Below are 16,487 nucleotides of genomic sequence, written 5' to 3'. Positions count from 1 at the left end.
TTTGAGGAGTGTGAAATATGCTTTACAGAAGTTTTTCACTGTGGTTTTCTGGGCAGGGAGTGGGGTCAGGATATGAATATCCAGTGAGATTAGTTTATGGTCTGATCTTACCAGTGAAGGATACACTTCTGGTCTGGAGCATAGAGTCCCCATGTTGGTGATGATCAGGTCCAGTATGTTTTCCCCTCTTGTGGGAGTGGTAACAAGTTTTTCCATAGCATTTGAGTTTATAAATTCTAGGAACATTTGGGCTAGGGTGTTAGAGCTAGAATAATGCTCCCAGTCTATGCTTGGGTAGTTGAAGTCGCCCAGTATAATGGTGTTTGGAGAGAAGGCTGAGTGGGGTTCCTGGATTTGGGAGGGTGGTCTGTAGCAGGCTATAAACTGGAAGGCAGTTTTACCCACTGTTAGTTGCAGATGGATAGTCTCTGATGCTTCGTGCTGTGCCACCAACCTGGAGGTGTGGGTATCTTTGACGAATATTGATACTCCCCCCTCCTTTTGTGGTTCGGTCCAAGTTTTGGGGCCGAAAAGCATGGTATGAGGTATAACCTGGTAGTGCTGGTGTGCCCTCGGGAGCCTTGAACCAGGTTTCTGTTACTGTACAGATATCAATGTTCTCCATGCTAAGCAGAGTTTCGAGTGCGTGCATCTTGAGGTTTAGACTGCTGGCGTTGAGTAGCATTACTCTTAGTTTCTTATCCCTTGTGATACCTATGGAGGTGGGTTTGTCTTTTGAGCCTTGCCTAAAAAAGGCACTGTGGGGGTGGCAAGAGACTTTGCCAATATCCAAAAGCCCAGGGGTGACAGGTGCAAGCCATTCCTAGCGAAGCATCTTGGCTTGTTGAGCATGTCATCCCAGGCTGACAGGCATTGGATCCCCTTTGAATGACACCAATACTTAAGCCAATTGTTGAAATTGATCATCTTGTCTTCATATTGTGGCATCATTCTTGGTGAGGGTAAGATGCTACTCAAGATCAGGGTCATACTGGCCTGGGCTACATGCTCCAAGAGCTCCTCTATGTCTCTTTTCATGTAGTCCAGGGAGGTACATCTCAGGTCATTCACACCAGCATGGACAATGACTGAGTCATATTTGTACTTGCCAATTGAGTGACCTGAGTGCTTGTGTTATGTGGTGGATCCTACCGCCCGACAGGCAGCTCACCGTGACCTTCTCCTTGTTCAGCCTGGTGAGTGGGACGTCAGTGTGCCTGGCGATAGAGTCACCTATTACAAGTGTATCAGGTGTGTTGTTTAGCCTTAAGGGCTGTGACTTTTCGGCACACTGGCTTTGTGAGCTATGTGTTGCACATGTTTTGTTTTGGGGTAGCGGTTGCTTGGGTGTCTGCTTTGTAGGTCTCTGCTGCTTAGGCTGTAATTTATTTAGAGCCTCTGAGTATGTTTTTGTGTGTTTATGTTTTTGGTTTGCTGTCGTGGTAGGTCTATGTGAGACTGGAATTGTAGTGAGTGTGGTTTCCTTCTCCTCCTGACTGGTTATGTCAGTACTGAGTTTCTGTCTTATACATTCAGTTTCTCATGTCAGAACAAACCATATCCCACCCCTTCCTCACAATGGGTGAGGAAGCACTGGCCATATTAGTCCCATCCTATCAGTCGGCTCTGTCAGTGTATGATCCAGATTATCTGGTTTATAGTCAGGGTTTCATTGTTCTATACCATGCAACCAGCTAGTGGAACTGCTATTGATAACCTTCTGGCACCACTCCAGTCAGCAGCAAGAGACAGCACAGCTCAGGGAATAGCCAGCAGCACCATTAGCAATTTATTTCAAAACCATGTAGTTCATTTAGTTCCTGTGTATTGCCTCAGTGAAGTCCACTAACTACTGCAGATCCTGTGTTGTCATGTTCTTGTCTTTACGATTCTCCATATTTACGCATACCTTATTATACCATGTTGGCCCAGTTTAGCCCATTACTTCCATAGCTATACAGGTAAACAATTCATTCAGCATTTCAAATTGGCAAAATAACATTTTTAGCCTTCAGCATCTTTTAGTATTAATGGATCATGCATATTTCAACTATGCTCCAGCATGCATTTAATTAATTTAGTTTATCCATCTCTCATGTCTCTAGACATGTTATTGAGAATGTCTTACACTACCAAATGTCTGTTATTGCCTTTTTATTTTGTCTTTTCATAAACCATTTTCTTATCTTTTGCTCACATCTCATCAAAGAGTCCCTATCAGTAGGATAAAAGTTCACGAGAGCGAATGTCAAAAGACCAAACCAAGAACATCAGAAACACAGAAGTTCAAAAAACAAACAAACAAACAGAAAAAACACATCTGTTTTTGCAGGAGAGCAAGGCTCCCTGGAGTCTGTGCACCCCATACCCAATGCTAATTATATATACACTCTACAAGACCACCCTGTAGTGGGGAAAGGAACAAAACTCCAGTCTCCACTGTACTGCAATCCTACACAGTCAAGGTCTTTGTTCTTTGACCTTCAGGGTTTTTGATGTTCCCAGTTTGGTGTTTTGACACTCGATCTTGTGAAATGTTGTCTTTCTGATAGGGAATCATCATCCACATATAATCTTTTAATTCTTTCATGCCTCAGCCTTTTATCAACTTTATCAGTTACTCTTGTGTGTCTCTCATGTCCTAAACATCTCTTTCTGATGATGAAGAGTTCATCTCTTTCCTCACACTTCTTTTGATGATCAGTCCAAGTTCTTATACTCAATTCCTTCACGCACTCCATACTGTTTCTTACATCACTTCTAAGAATGCTGTATCCTAGTCTTCTATAAGCCAGCACCTTTTTTTGAAGAACTCCCCAACAATATATCATGGATTTTGGACCATACTATAGCATAGTCACTACCAAACAAAGAGTTTTCTTATTGCTATATCTGCCATCTGATATGCAATGTTGTAGATTAAGCCAGTCACATTCCTTTTCATAGTTAGGGTACTCACTTGCAGAATCTGCATGTAAAGGTTAAACCGGTGGGACTCTATACATTTTTCAACAGATCTGTGATCTTCACTCATAATACACTAGACTAAACTGCTTGCCTGTACAGAAATTTCATTAATAATTTGTGAAGTGAAGAGGAATCTTGCACGTTTGGGAGAACTGGGACAAGTAAACCATTCATTGTTGAGTGAAACAGTCTGATTACATGTGGGTTCAAGAAAGGGCTATTAAAACCTTCCCAAAATACAACTGCTTAGACTTCTCAACTATAATTAATGTTGGAGGAGCAAATGGTTGTAACTAAGGAAGTTATTCTTCTAAGCTGAGATTTAGGATGCTATTGGCTTCAAAAAAGCAGTTACTAGAAAGTGGAATTCAAAATCTAAACCAGCTGTAACTGAAATACTGAATATTGTAAAGTAGATAAAAGAAGTAGAATCAACATCTTTAGAAACAGGAAAAGCTCATTACATAGAAATAAATAGAATTTGTAGGAGCAATAAAAGCAGAATAGAACTCAGGAGGAGAGAAATTTAAATGACAACAGAAAGCAATTTATGCAAGGCCTGAGTGAACAAAAATTGTTAAAATGTATACAGCATGAAATAACAAAAGGCATTTTAGTACGGCTTGTTTTCTTTCTTGTTACTGTAAGATTACCTATGCCACTTTATAATGTCATGTTTAAAAAATGTAATTAACAGGTCTCTGTTTTTCTATAAATAATTTAGCCACACTGAGAGGGGACATGTTAATGGGAATAATTTAAATGAAGAAATGAAACTCCCACAGCGTGATTGTTTATTGTTGGAGTTGTAGAGTATGATGAATGATCTAAACCTTAGATATTTTTGCATACTTTAGTCAAGAAGTAACTTACACTCATAACAAATCTACACATTTCTTTTCTATATGTTTGTAGCAGTCTGCCAAAAAATGTTATGGTAGCTTTCATGATGTAAATGGTTATTATTTCTCTTTATATAGAACCATCAAAGACTCAAAAATGGGTTTTGAGTTCAGACATGACATTTATAATACGTTAAGTAACAAGAATGGTATTTCTTGCTGCGCTGTCATGACTTGGTGTGTGAAATGACAGATACTTATGCTGCATGTCGACGATATGGAACTACACACAGATCTGACCAGGAATTTCAGCAAATAATGGAGGACTGGAATACAAAACTGAAAGCACATGGGATAAAACTGAGAACAGGCAAGACATGATTATGGCAGCAAATGGGGGATATCAAAAAAGCTTAAAGATGAAATAGAAGGGACTATAACAGAGCAGATTATCAGTTCCAGCAATCAGGGAGTTTCAAATATCTTGGAGATGTGATTCAGGAAAATGGAAGTCTGAATGAGGAAGTCAATGCTTGAGTCAGAGGTGCTGCAGTCAAGTGACACAAAGTGTCAGGGTAATGCATGACAGAAAATGCTAAAGAAGCTGAAAAGTTATTTGTCTGAAGCAGTGGTATAACCAATTTTGATATATGGTACAGAAACCTGAGCAGTGAGAGAAGAGTAGCTGAGAAAGCCTGTTGTAATAGAAATAAAATGCTTGAGCCATGTAGTAGGATGTACTCCGCGAGAAAATATCAAAATGAAGACTTCTGAGCAGAAGTTAAAGTAGCCCCATTTGTTGAGAAGGTCAAGGCAGAAAATGCAATGGTTCAGTCATGCGCAGGAAAATGAAAAGTAGTTTGGTAAAGCAGATTTGGGAAAGAGATAAAGAGAGCAAGGAAGAGGTGAGGCACCCTGTCAAGAGGTGGATGGACTGTGTGGCAGAATTCCAGCAATAGGCATGTTTGACTGTCAGAAAGGTAGCAGAGTGGCTCTAGATCCAGAGAGGTGGAGAAAGTTGAAGGAACTCCACAATCCTATGTAAAATGGGAAACTAGGGACTGATGATGATGATGATGATGATGATGATGATAAACAGACAAGTAAATGTTCTGAAATTTTGTAATTACTGAATCTAAAAAAATGAAAGCTAAAATAGTATTACTCTTAACTTTGGGAATAGAAATAAGGAACAGCAGCCACTGAAACTGTAGTAATAAAAGGTGCATAAACACAAACATGACAAGCAGACAGTAACTGCTAAGGATATATATATATATATTTATATGTCCAACCATCCACAACCCCTTTTTCCCATTTTTGCACATGGAGTCTGGGTGTCACTTCAACAGTGACAATCATCTGGAGCCAAAGATTAAACTTCTGGTTGGCTAGCCCTGACATGCTAGTTCTTCCATACCACACACTTACATTTATGGCCAATTTAGGGTGTCCAATACACCTACTCCATGTCTTTGGGATGTGGGAGAAAACCCACATAAACACAGGGAGAACATACAAACTCCACACAGAAGATACCCCAGCCGAGAATTGAACTGGCAAACTTCATGCTGTGAGGTGACAACAATATTTGCTCCACCACTGTGCCACACTAAGTATATATATATATATATATATATATATATATATATATATATATATATATATATATATATCCAGCATATATATATATATATATATATATATATATATATATATATATATATATATATCCAGCATATTGGTATTCAGCATACATAGATTATACAACAGAGAAAAAACTGCTGTCAAAAAACAAGAGGGAACAGTCACAGCAAAGGAAGAAATCCCTCCAAAGCATAAACAAGCAGATTAGACATCTTGTAAATTCATCTAAATCTAACTATGAAACCAAATTATCATCTCTAGTTAAGGAAATTCACAAAGCATTTTTTAGATACATACAAAATCTAAAAGGGAAGACCGACCTTTGTACTGAACTAGCTGTTGATGGTGCCCCATATATTGAACCTGAAGACATTGCCAACATGCTAGCAGACAGGTTTGGTGAAAACTTCACTCCCCCTGTCCCCACCAATCATACCCCATAATATACCCGTCACCAGTCCTCTGCCTAATATCTCCAGAGATCAGGTAAGAGCTGCACTAAGGCCAAAACCGCAGCATCTATGGGACTGGACAACATACCAGATTGCCTATTAAATGGTCTAAATCAGCAGTTAGTGGAACTGCTATGCATGCTCTTCAATCTCAGTCTAAACACTGGCTTTGTCCCAGCTGAGAGGAAAACATCAACTATAATTCCCTTGCACAAAGGGGGTCCCCTCAACTGACCTGACAAACTATAGACCCTTAAGCCTAACTAGCCTTATCTGCAAGGCCATGGAGTGAATCATCATAGATCATATCACCAAGGATATAGGTGACCTTCAAACTCTTGACCCAATGAAATTTAGCTTTGCTTAGGGCAGATCTTGCCTGCTAAACCTGGTGGACTTCTTTGAGAATGTTGCCAAGGCCCTGGATGAATGCAAAACAGTTCACACTGCCTGTCTTGACCTAGCGAACACCTTTGACAGAATCCCTACTCAGGCATAATTGAGAAACTCACCCAGCTGAGGATTAACCCTTAGATCACTAGACGGGCTGTGAACTGGCTCACAAACAGAACACATACAGTCAAAACTGGGGATGACAACTCTACTAGCAGATCTGTCACCAGTGGTGCTCCACAGGGATCTGTGCTAGGCCCCTACTGTTTGGTATCTATTTTTCAGAAGTCCAGGCAAAAATAGATGGCGTATGGTTTACCAGGTTTGCTGATGACTGCAAACTGGGTGCAATCATCAAATCCCCTAAAGATGCCAACGTATGACAAAATGGACTTACACAAATGCTTGGTTTCAAATCCATGGAATTAAACTAAAAGCAAAAAAAGGCATTACCTTCCCTTTTGGCAAAGGAGAAAGCCCTGCTAATTACATTAGTAACATCCCCCTAAGTTTAAAACCAGTGGTGTGACATTTAGGAATCAAGTTAATAGCCTTAATTTTGATCATCAGGTGTTGACATTAGTAAGGAAGGCCTTTTGCATTCCACACCTCATAAGCAAGGGCATAGCATCCAAAGCTAAGGAGGTTATAACTCCCCTGTACTCAGATCTCATCAGACCAATAATAGAGAACAATGAACCCTACTGTATGTACCTCACCAGACATCTGCAGCAACTGGGGAGATGTCAGAGGTTTCTCACTAAGAAAATTCAGGGCCTACAACACATGACCTTAATGGGCAGACTGAATACCCTATCACTTTACTCAGTATCGTGTAGACTGCTTAGATGCAATTTGTGCCTGGCCTCCTAAGTAGTCACAGACCCTGCCTTGATGAAGCTGCTGCACATCTACAAATCCAATGAAACAAGATTCACTCTAGGGATCTTAACCTAGCCTATGATAGTAACAGGACATGTTGGAGAGACAGATATGTCTCCCAGAGGTTGCCACTCCTCTGGAACAAACACCCAATCCATGTAAAACAGAGCTCCTCAATGACCCTATGACAGTTGGATGGGAAACTGTAAATTTTCACAAGGGGTTTCACCTATGTCTGTCTTAGTCAGGGGCAGCCGATGCTGATCTTTGATTCACATGCAAATATAGACTATATATCCTGGTCCATAAGTGAACAAGGGTATAATATGACTAGGCTTGTAGAGGCCATAAGGCCACTAGCCTAATAACCTCCTATGATCCTATGATATATATATATATATATATATATATATATATATATATATATATATATATATATATATATATATATATATATATATATATATATATATATATATATATATATATATATATATATATATATATTGTTGTTGTTGTATCTTTCGGCTTTTCCCGGTTAGGGGTCGCCACAGCGGAACTCCGGTCCGCTAATGATTGGCAGCAGATTTTTACGTACCAACTTGCCAGGCCTGATGCACAACCTTCAACAAAGGTACGCCCATTCATGCATGTCTCCACACAGTAGACGCTTTAGCTGAGAATCGAACAGGACGTCTTTCTGTGAGGCGACAACGCTACCGCAGCTATATATATATATATATATATATATATATATATATATATATATATATATGTATATATATATATATATATATATATATATATATATATATATATATTTTTTTTTTTTAATACATCATCTCAATATAAATTATTCCAAACCTTTAAATTTCCCCATACTTTAAACATCTGTATACATTTGATAGCCAGTGTAGCCCATTCATGTAAAAGAGAAGGGGAAAGACTGCTAGAGTGAATTATACTACATGGTTATCAGACAATGTCACTGAAGGCACTACAAGAGGGATTTCATGATAAATTGTAAGGGTCTAGTTTCCTGATTTTATCTGCGATCTTATTCCACATTGCTAGAACAATTTTTGAAAATGCTTTTTGACAGGAACTTTATGCAAATAGAGTCTGTACAGTTAAGTGCCAAATCAAGTCTAAAAATAGTTGTGATTTCTGAAACACAATGTATTGAGAAGAGGGGGACAAGATTATTTTTGCAAAGTGTTAAACCCTAAATATTACAGGAAGCCATTTATTTGCATTTAGAGTAGAACAGTAACGGTATTACTGATTAGGTTAATAAATCTAACAACATATTATCTGTCTAGGCTGTTAATATTTCTCCTGACAATTTTTAGTCCAGCATCTGATTAACATAAGCCACATTGTGTATGATATATTTGGCAATATAAGTTAGATACTTATGATGGCACCATATCAGCTATGTTGCATTCCATGTCCATTCTTTAACAAGTCAGTCATTTCATACTGTGTTTTAACTGCTGATTCTTGGTTTGCATTAAGATTCATCAGCATGCAAATACAGTGACAAGGCATTCCCATTTCTTTAAGAACTTAATGCAGTTTTTTTAAGTCTGAATAGTCAAAGGCTTTTAGCGTTGTCACTTCACAGTTAGACGTTGCCCGTTCGATTCTCAGCTAGAGCGTCTTCTGTGTAGTGACATGCGTGAATGGGCGTTCCTTCGTTGAAGGTTGTGCGTTAGGTCTGGCAAGCCAGTACGTAAAAATCTACTGCCAATCATTAGTGGACTGGAGTTCCGCTGTGGCGACCCCTAACCGGGAAAAGCCAAAAGACACAAAATAGTCAAAGGCTTTAGAATAATTATTAAGGCAAAAGTTATTATTTTTGTGGGACTCCCTCACTTTTTCTTTTATCCAGTAAATGTTGGAAATTTGATCTTTGCTGCCTATGTCTCTTCTCAAACCAGCTACTACATCTGGTAGTTTCTAATTTATATATTTCTGGAGTCTTGCTTGATGTTCTTGACCATTGCCACGATAGCATATACAACAAGTGCCTTTGTTCAGTAATTTGACCATTGTTTGGGATTGTTCTTTTTTTGAGATTAGAATATAAATCACCTTTTTTGTGTTCAATGAATACTACTGTGTTTTCCACATTTGCTGACAAATTTCAAGAAACATTGTAACAGCATAATTGTGCAGAATTTTAAATAATTCAGTTAGAATTCTATTTCATTCTTCCAGCGTTCTTGTCTGCAACGCTTTCTAGGGCCCATTTAACTTCACAGTCCCAGCATGCCTGGTTCCAGATCAGAGAATATGTAATTGTATGAATCATTAATGCTAGGATCCTTATGTAGTTATTGAGTATATTTCTGTCATCACTTCTTGATATATTCTGTTCATGTTATGCCCCTCTCATCTTTTGTTTTATCACGTTCATTTTTACCAGGGATTTTATTTTAGTTTTACTAATCTTGGAGTGATCTTGTCTTTCCCATGTTGTTATCTTCTTCCAGTTATTTTCACTGTTCATTTAAATATGCATTCTTATCTCCTCATTATTTCCTGAAACTCCGTATTCAGTTTGATATATTTTCTCTTTCTTATTTATTATTTTGTTTTATTTATTTTATTTTATGTTTGTTGACCGGGATAGTCCGACTGGATACATGGGCATTTTCAGCGGAGGCCCGGGGAGAAAAGCTCCACACAGTAATGTGATATACACAATACAACAGACAGATAGCTTATACAAAATTTTAAATCAGAAATTAACACTATACAAGGGTAGGACAAACGATAGAAGCTAGAATTATGAAATTCTTCATTAGGACACTTAGTATGCATTATACATTTAAGTTAGAGTCTTTGAGACACAGAGTTGATGCTAGTAAGGATTAGAGCAAGGGCATAGCCAGTGTGATTTAAAATATTTTTTTAAGATTTTTCTTTGAACAGTTTAAGTGAGAGTTCAAGAATAAGGTCAGCAGGGAGTTGATTCCAGGTTTTACCAGCCGAGTTGGCAAACAAGGCTTCACTAGCTGTGTTGTTGGATTTGATTGTTTGGATCAATAGTCTATTGGATGAATGAAGTATTCTGTGATTACGATATGGACTGACAATATTTTTGAGTGCTGGTGCATTATCAGTGTGGTAGAGAGCTTTATGAGCTATTATGAGCTGGGTAATCTGTATTAGGGAAGGTAGTTCAAGCCATCCTAGAAATTTTAGATTGTGACAGTGGTGAGACCTATAGGCTGAACCAGTGGCAAATCTAACTATATGGTTTTAACAGTGGGACAATTTGTTAATTTCAGTTATGCACAGGCTTGTGAGTAGAGGAGGAGGAGTTAAGGAGGGTGGATAGGAGATGAGAATAGGCAATAACAGTTCTGGCAAGAGGAGTAAGGAAGGGTTTGAGCTTGTAAAGGGATCCAAGTTTTTTTTGTTTATAGTTTTGATGGTTTGATTGACATGTGCATCAAATGTGAAGTTATTGTCTATTATGACTCCCAGGAGTTTGGTTTGGGCTTCAGGGGAGATGATGGTTCCATTGTTAGACATTATGGTAATGGTTTGAGGGTTTGACCTATGAGTGGGAGTGAACGGGAGCAACTTTTTTTTTTTAGGGTTTAATTATAAATGGCTATTAGTGAGCCATTTTTCAACAGTATTGAAAGTACTCTGAGTTAAAGACTGCAGATCTGTTTGTGTGGTGGCTGAGCAGATCAGCGTGGAGTCGTCTACATATTGAATACAAGTTGCCTTAGGAATAACAGTGTGGAGGTCATTAATAAACATGGAAAACAGAAGAGGTCCTAGTATTGAGCCCTGTGAGACTCCTAAGGAGATGGGTAGACAGGATGATAGCTTATCTTGCCATAGGACTGCCTGGTGGTATCGAGATATATAGGACTGAAACCATTGGAGAGAGTGGTAGTCTAAGGAGAAGGCTTTCAGGGTATGGATAAGTAACTGATGGTTAACCATGTTGAAAGCCTTGGATAGATCTAGAAAGGGAGGTGAGGAAAGTAGGTTGCTATTACGGTTATGGTTAATGACATTAGAGAAAGAGAGAAGAGCTGAGATGGTGCTGTGGAATGGCATGAAGCCATGCCAAGAGTCAACCAGCAGCTTACCTTGAATTAGGTGGTGCATGAATTGTTTATGGACACATTTTCCATTATTTTAGCCAGTGGAGATAGAATCTGATGTTTGATAGTTCTATGGAGCTACTGCCTTTATGTAGAGGTATAACATGGGATACTTTCCAAATTGAGGGGACGGAGGCTTCAGGTAAGGTTCTATTTATCAAGATTGAGATTTGCAAGTACTCTGCTAGGAGGAGGTCAGCAGCCAGAGTGGTAGGCTTTAATTTCTTGATAAGACTTTGGATTAGATTGATATGAACAGGTTGAAAGCTAAAGGAGAGAGGGGCATTAGGTGTGTCATTATCTAAGATAGAGGAGGTGGGAGTAAGTGGGCTGGCCAAGTCTGTGAAGAAGCTAATGGAGGCATTTGCAGTGTCTACTGGCAAATCATGGGTAGAGGCTAAAGGGGAGGGAGTAGAAGTATGCCCTGGGTGAAGTAGCTTAGTTATGCCAGCCCAGAACTTTTGGGGTTTGTTATGGTTTTTCTGTTGCAGATTGCAATAGAAGTTCTTCTTGTCAAGAGTAATAGATTTTTTGGTATTCTTCCTTAATTGTCTATATCTAAGTTGATGCTGTGGGATTTTTTGTAGCATGCCAAGTGGCCCATGCTTTATTTATAAGTATGATTTTAGATTTTGTGTCTTTTGAGAGCCAAGGTGCTGAAGTCGAGGATGGCAAGGAATTTGTTATTGAATTATTCCATTGCATTATCCAGTGGAAGTAGTTTTAGGGCGGACCAGTTGCATGCTCTGAGCTCATTTTGTAAGTTGGTGAGGTTAATGTTTTTGTTGGATCTTATTGTTTTGTAAGTAGGTAATTGGGGGTTGTCAGCTTTGAGCTTAATTATATAAGTGAGGCAGTGGTCACGTAGATCATCGGGCAGAGTCCCAGACTTGTATAACTGGGGATGGTCATTGATAAGTATCCAATCTAGGGTACTTTCTTTGTTATTAGATTTATTAATCCTGGTGGGAGTGGAAATGACCTGTGATAACCCATATAGGTTAATATGGGTAGTAGGAGATTCAGAGGAGGAGGATTTTCATTTTCTTTTGCTCTTTTTCTTTTTAATAGTACTCCTAAAGCCTCAAAAGACAGGTATTATGCTTTCTTATTTTTTTTTTCTTTTTGGAATTTGTTTTGTTCCCACCTCATCAACTTCAGTGTATAGTTCTTTAGGTGCTCTATTCACCAGGTCTATTCCATTGAATCTGTTTTTCATCTCCAATACATATTCACATGGAATGTTGTTGAGTCTTTACATTTTCTTGTTTTCTTTAATTTAATTCTAAAATCTCTTTATAATAAATTAATGATCTGAGCCACAGTCTTCTTGTTTTCGACTTTATCAATCTCTTCTTTCTCTGACTATAAAGTATGTAATCAATTTGATTTCAGTATTGACCATTTGCTGATAACCATTTTGTAAACTAATCTCTTAAGATCTTGATAGAGAATGTTTGCTGTGATAAGTGAATTATCTTAACTTAGAAACAAAAGAGCAATCTACTGTGCCCTCTGATGATGAATCACTATACAGCTCAGAGTGAAAGCTCCTAACAGCCACCCTAATCATCAACATCTCTAAAATACCAGTATGAGAGCTTCTGATGGCTAGGATGCAACTCTCTTGCACTCTGTATTTGTAACACCAAAAAATCAATTTGATGTTACACTCCCCATTAAACTACCAATCTTCTTCTTTTTTCGGCTTTTCCGGGTTAGGGGTCACCACAGCGGATCACCTGTCTGCTCATGACTGGCAGTGGAGTTTTATGGTGTCAAGCAGCCAGCCCAGCACCCAACCTTCTACGGAAGGCACACACACACGCACGCGTGCACACACTCATGCCTCGGCCAATTTAGAGTGTCCAATCCACCTACAGCATGTCTTTGGGATGTGGGAGGACAACGGAGCACCCGGAGGAAACCCATGCGACCACAGGGAGGACATGCACACTCCACACAGAAGGCACCCCAGCCGAGGATCGAACTGGAGAACGTCTTGCTGTGAGGCTCCATTGCAGCCTGTGAGATAGTCACATATCCTAACTCTGCTTTCAATATGAAGTCCTCTAACTCCCATATTTCCTCATTTTTTGGATTTGTAAGTCTAGTTTATTGCAAAATAACTAGGGCAAATTCCTTATTCCATATGTCATGATCTCTGGTACGCTTTTCTATTGCTGCCTTCTGTGATGTCTTTAGACTGTTCCTCCATTGGAGGATAATGTCCTACATTTCCGTTACTTGCTATTCAATAGTTCAGGCAAGTACCTAACTTCTTTAATCTTTGGCTTCCTTGTGTCATCATTAATAGCATTCCTACTTACCTTTGCTTGGCTGGGACTCCTCCAGGAGCTGACCAAAAGCATACATGCTTATGGTAGGGTGCAACATACCCATTTCCTTTTGCAAATGTCTGTAACTTTATCGTAGTCTATCTTCCGAGCTAGCAGCAAATCAGTCTTGCTGACTTGTTTCCAAAAATCTTAAGAAAAAGTAAAGTGTAAGACCTTTTTCATGTTCTCCTTCCAGACTGAGCCCAGCCATCCTATTCCTTTTTATCTATAATAAACTTTGACATTTTGTGCATATTTCCATTCTATAAAAGTCTACCTTTAACTTTCAGAGCTACATTAAAGTTCCCTAATATAAGTTATTGCATCTCCATATACTTAACCTTGCCCCATCCCTCAGAGTATCTCCTAAATAATGTGATGGACCTTAGTCTAGGTTTAAGTATTTCCAACTTTTATGGGGACACCATTACTTCCCTGTCCACAAAACTGATCATCTACTTATGCTTCACTGGATTATATACTCTGTAATGATCTGCAAGTGTAAATAACAAATAGAACTACCCATTTACTGCTACTTTACTTGGCAATCAGTAAACATGGTATCATAACTACAATATCTATGTTTGAGTGTATCTTTGATTTTTAATTTACATTCTGAGAGCAAATAAAATGAGCCCTCTCCATCCATCCCACAAGACATTATTTTCCATCAATGTTTCAACTAAGAACTATTTATCTCTGCTATCTTGCTTTCCTTATTGATGGTGGGAAACTTTTCTCTGCTTAAACAAAAAGAATTTGAGTCTCACCCATAAGGAACAACTCTGGTTACCCGTCATGTGCTTGACTCTTAATTTAGGAAGACCTTAGGCTAACATTAAAAAGAAACACATGGCCAGGCTACATTTGCATAAATGGCCTAGTATACGATAGCTGTTTAAGATAGTTGCCCCATGAATAGTCATGACAGTAATTAGTCTGTATGCTGAATGACCCCAGCAAAATCTTTTAATTATAAAGAGTAGCAATATTTCCGCTACTCCCTGTCATTACAAATGTCTCCATATTGATTCTTTCTCTCAATGTCTATAAGATCATTAATCTTCCTGTCTTAGTAGGTGGTAGATCTGGATTCACATCTTTCATATCTTCGAAAACCATAAGAGAGAATCACTATGAAAAACTAAACATTCATCTGATTATAGCACATGATTAACATTCTTTAAACCAATGTTGATAAAAAATTAGTTTTGCAATTTTATTTATTTTTATTTATTTACCCTTTGTTGAATGGGTTACTCCTGCTAGGCCAATTGCTTTTTTTCAGGCACGACCCAAGGTGGTATTCATAAACTAAGAGAAATTTGTCTAGGGGACTAGGGGGTGTCTCCTAGTCTTTGGAGGTGCTAGATGGCACCAGAATGTTCCTACAGCAGCAAGGAAGATGTCTAAGGGAAGCAGGACAACAGAGGAATATAGAAATGCTATGCAGAGTGTTGAGGTGGAAAGTGAAAATTTGCAAATAATTTGTTTCACTATAGAGCTTCAGAATGTAAACAAAGATGCCTGTGTGGTGGATGTTACAAATGAGCAGCATTTAGCTGTCTCCATGGAGAAGGAAGTACACAAATGTGTGGAATAGACAACAAAACTGGTATTAGGAGGGCCTGCAGATGATAATCTGTTAAAAATAATTTCACAGGATGATCCAGGTGACAGTTCTACTGTTTCATGGAGTAAGATGACAGATAAACTTTTCAGAAGTGATAGGGATGATTATGTGGAAAAGGAACCAGGTGATGTGGCAGCAGAGACTGCAGCAGTTAAAACTTATGCAGTGGTGACAGAAACTAAAAGAGGAAAGCAGCAACAAACTGAGAAGGGGTCTGGTCTTGTGAAAACAGATAATGTAGTAATTAAAACATATGCAGAAGTGACAGCAGGCAAAAAGTAGGACAGCAACAAATTGTAAGTAAAACTGTAATAGACAGATATGTATGGGACAATCCGCTTACTGTTTTGGATTTTAGAGCTTAAGAAATTCAATCTTTTGTGTATATTGAGTTAGAGACTTTTTATGACTTAACATTTTGAACTGGTGGCTTGATGATGACATTTTTGTGTAACAGGAATGGCATTTATCCTTGGAGTGATTATTTGTTATCTGGTATTAACTTAAATCTTAAAAACATGTTAATTTGCAGTTTAGAACTGATTAACTGGAAGAAGATGATGCTAAAAAATTCATGCAGGGTTTGTGTGAAACTGCTGATAATATTGTGAGAGTTATATATAATGGAAACTTATGGAATTCAGGGTGAAGGTTGGAAGCTATTTTGAAATGTGAAAAAAATATTGCAAAACGTTTGCCAAGTGTTCTTTTGTGACTAATCATAGAGGGATATTAAGATATGCTGGCCAACCTAAATCATATTTCTTTAGTGGGGGCTTTTGTCATTTAATTAATGACTGTGACAAGATACAATGTAAGCAGTGTGAGGAGAAAGGACATCGAGCAAGATGGCTGCTACCTGAATTCAGGTTGTGTAAAAAAAAAAAGAGACACTTTTGGATGTATTGTCAAGAGCAAACAATAAATAATGAAAAAGAAGGGAAAGGGAAGAAAAGATATGTGAGAAAGGACAGCAATAGTCTGGGAGAAAGGGTGAAATAGGTGAAGAAGAATCTGTAGAAGGAGAAAAAAGTATGGAGGAGAAAATGAGAGAGAGAGAGTGTGTGTGCATACAGGAAGAGAGGCCATGAGAAGGGACTGATACTAATATTGTTTTGAAGTTCTAGCCAGTGAAAATCTGATTCTGAGGATCACAGAATATTTGTACATAAATCTTGGAAGAAATCATTGAGGAA

This window comes from Protopterus annectens, chromosome 6.part0 (assembly GCF_019279795.1).
Source record: "Protopterus annectens isolate FY-2018-M chromosome 6.part0, PAN1.0, whole genome shotgun sequence".
NCBI lineage: Eukaryota > Metazoa > Chordata > Ceratodontiformes > Protopteridae > Protopterus > Protopterus annectens.
Note: the sequence above shows the minus strand (reverse complement) of the source record.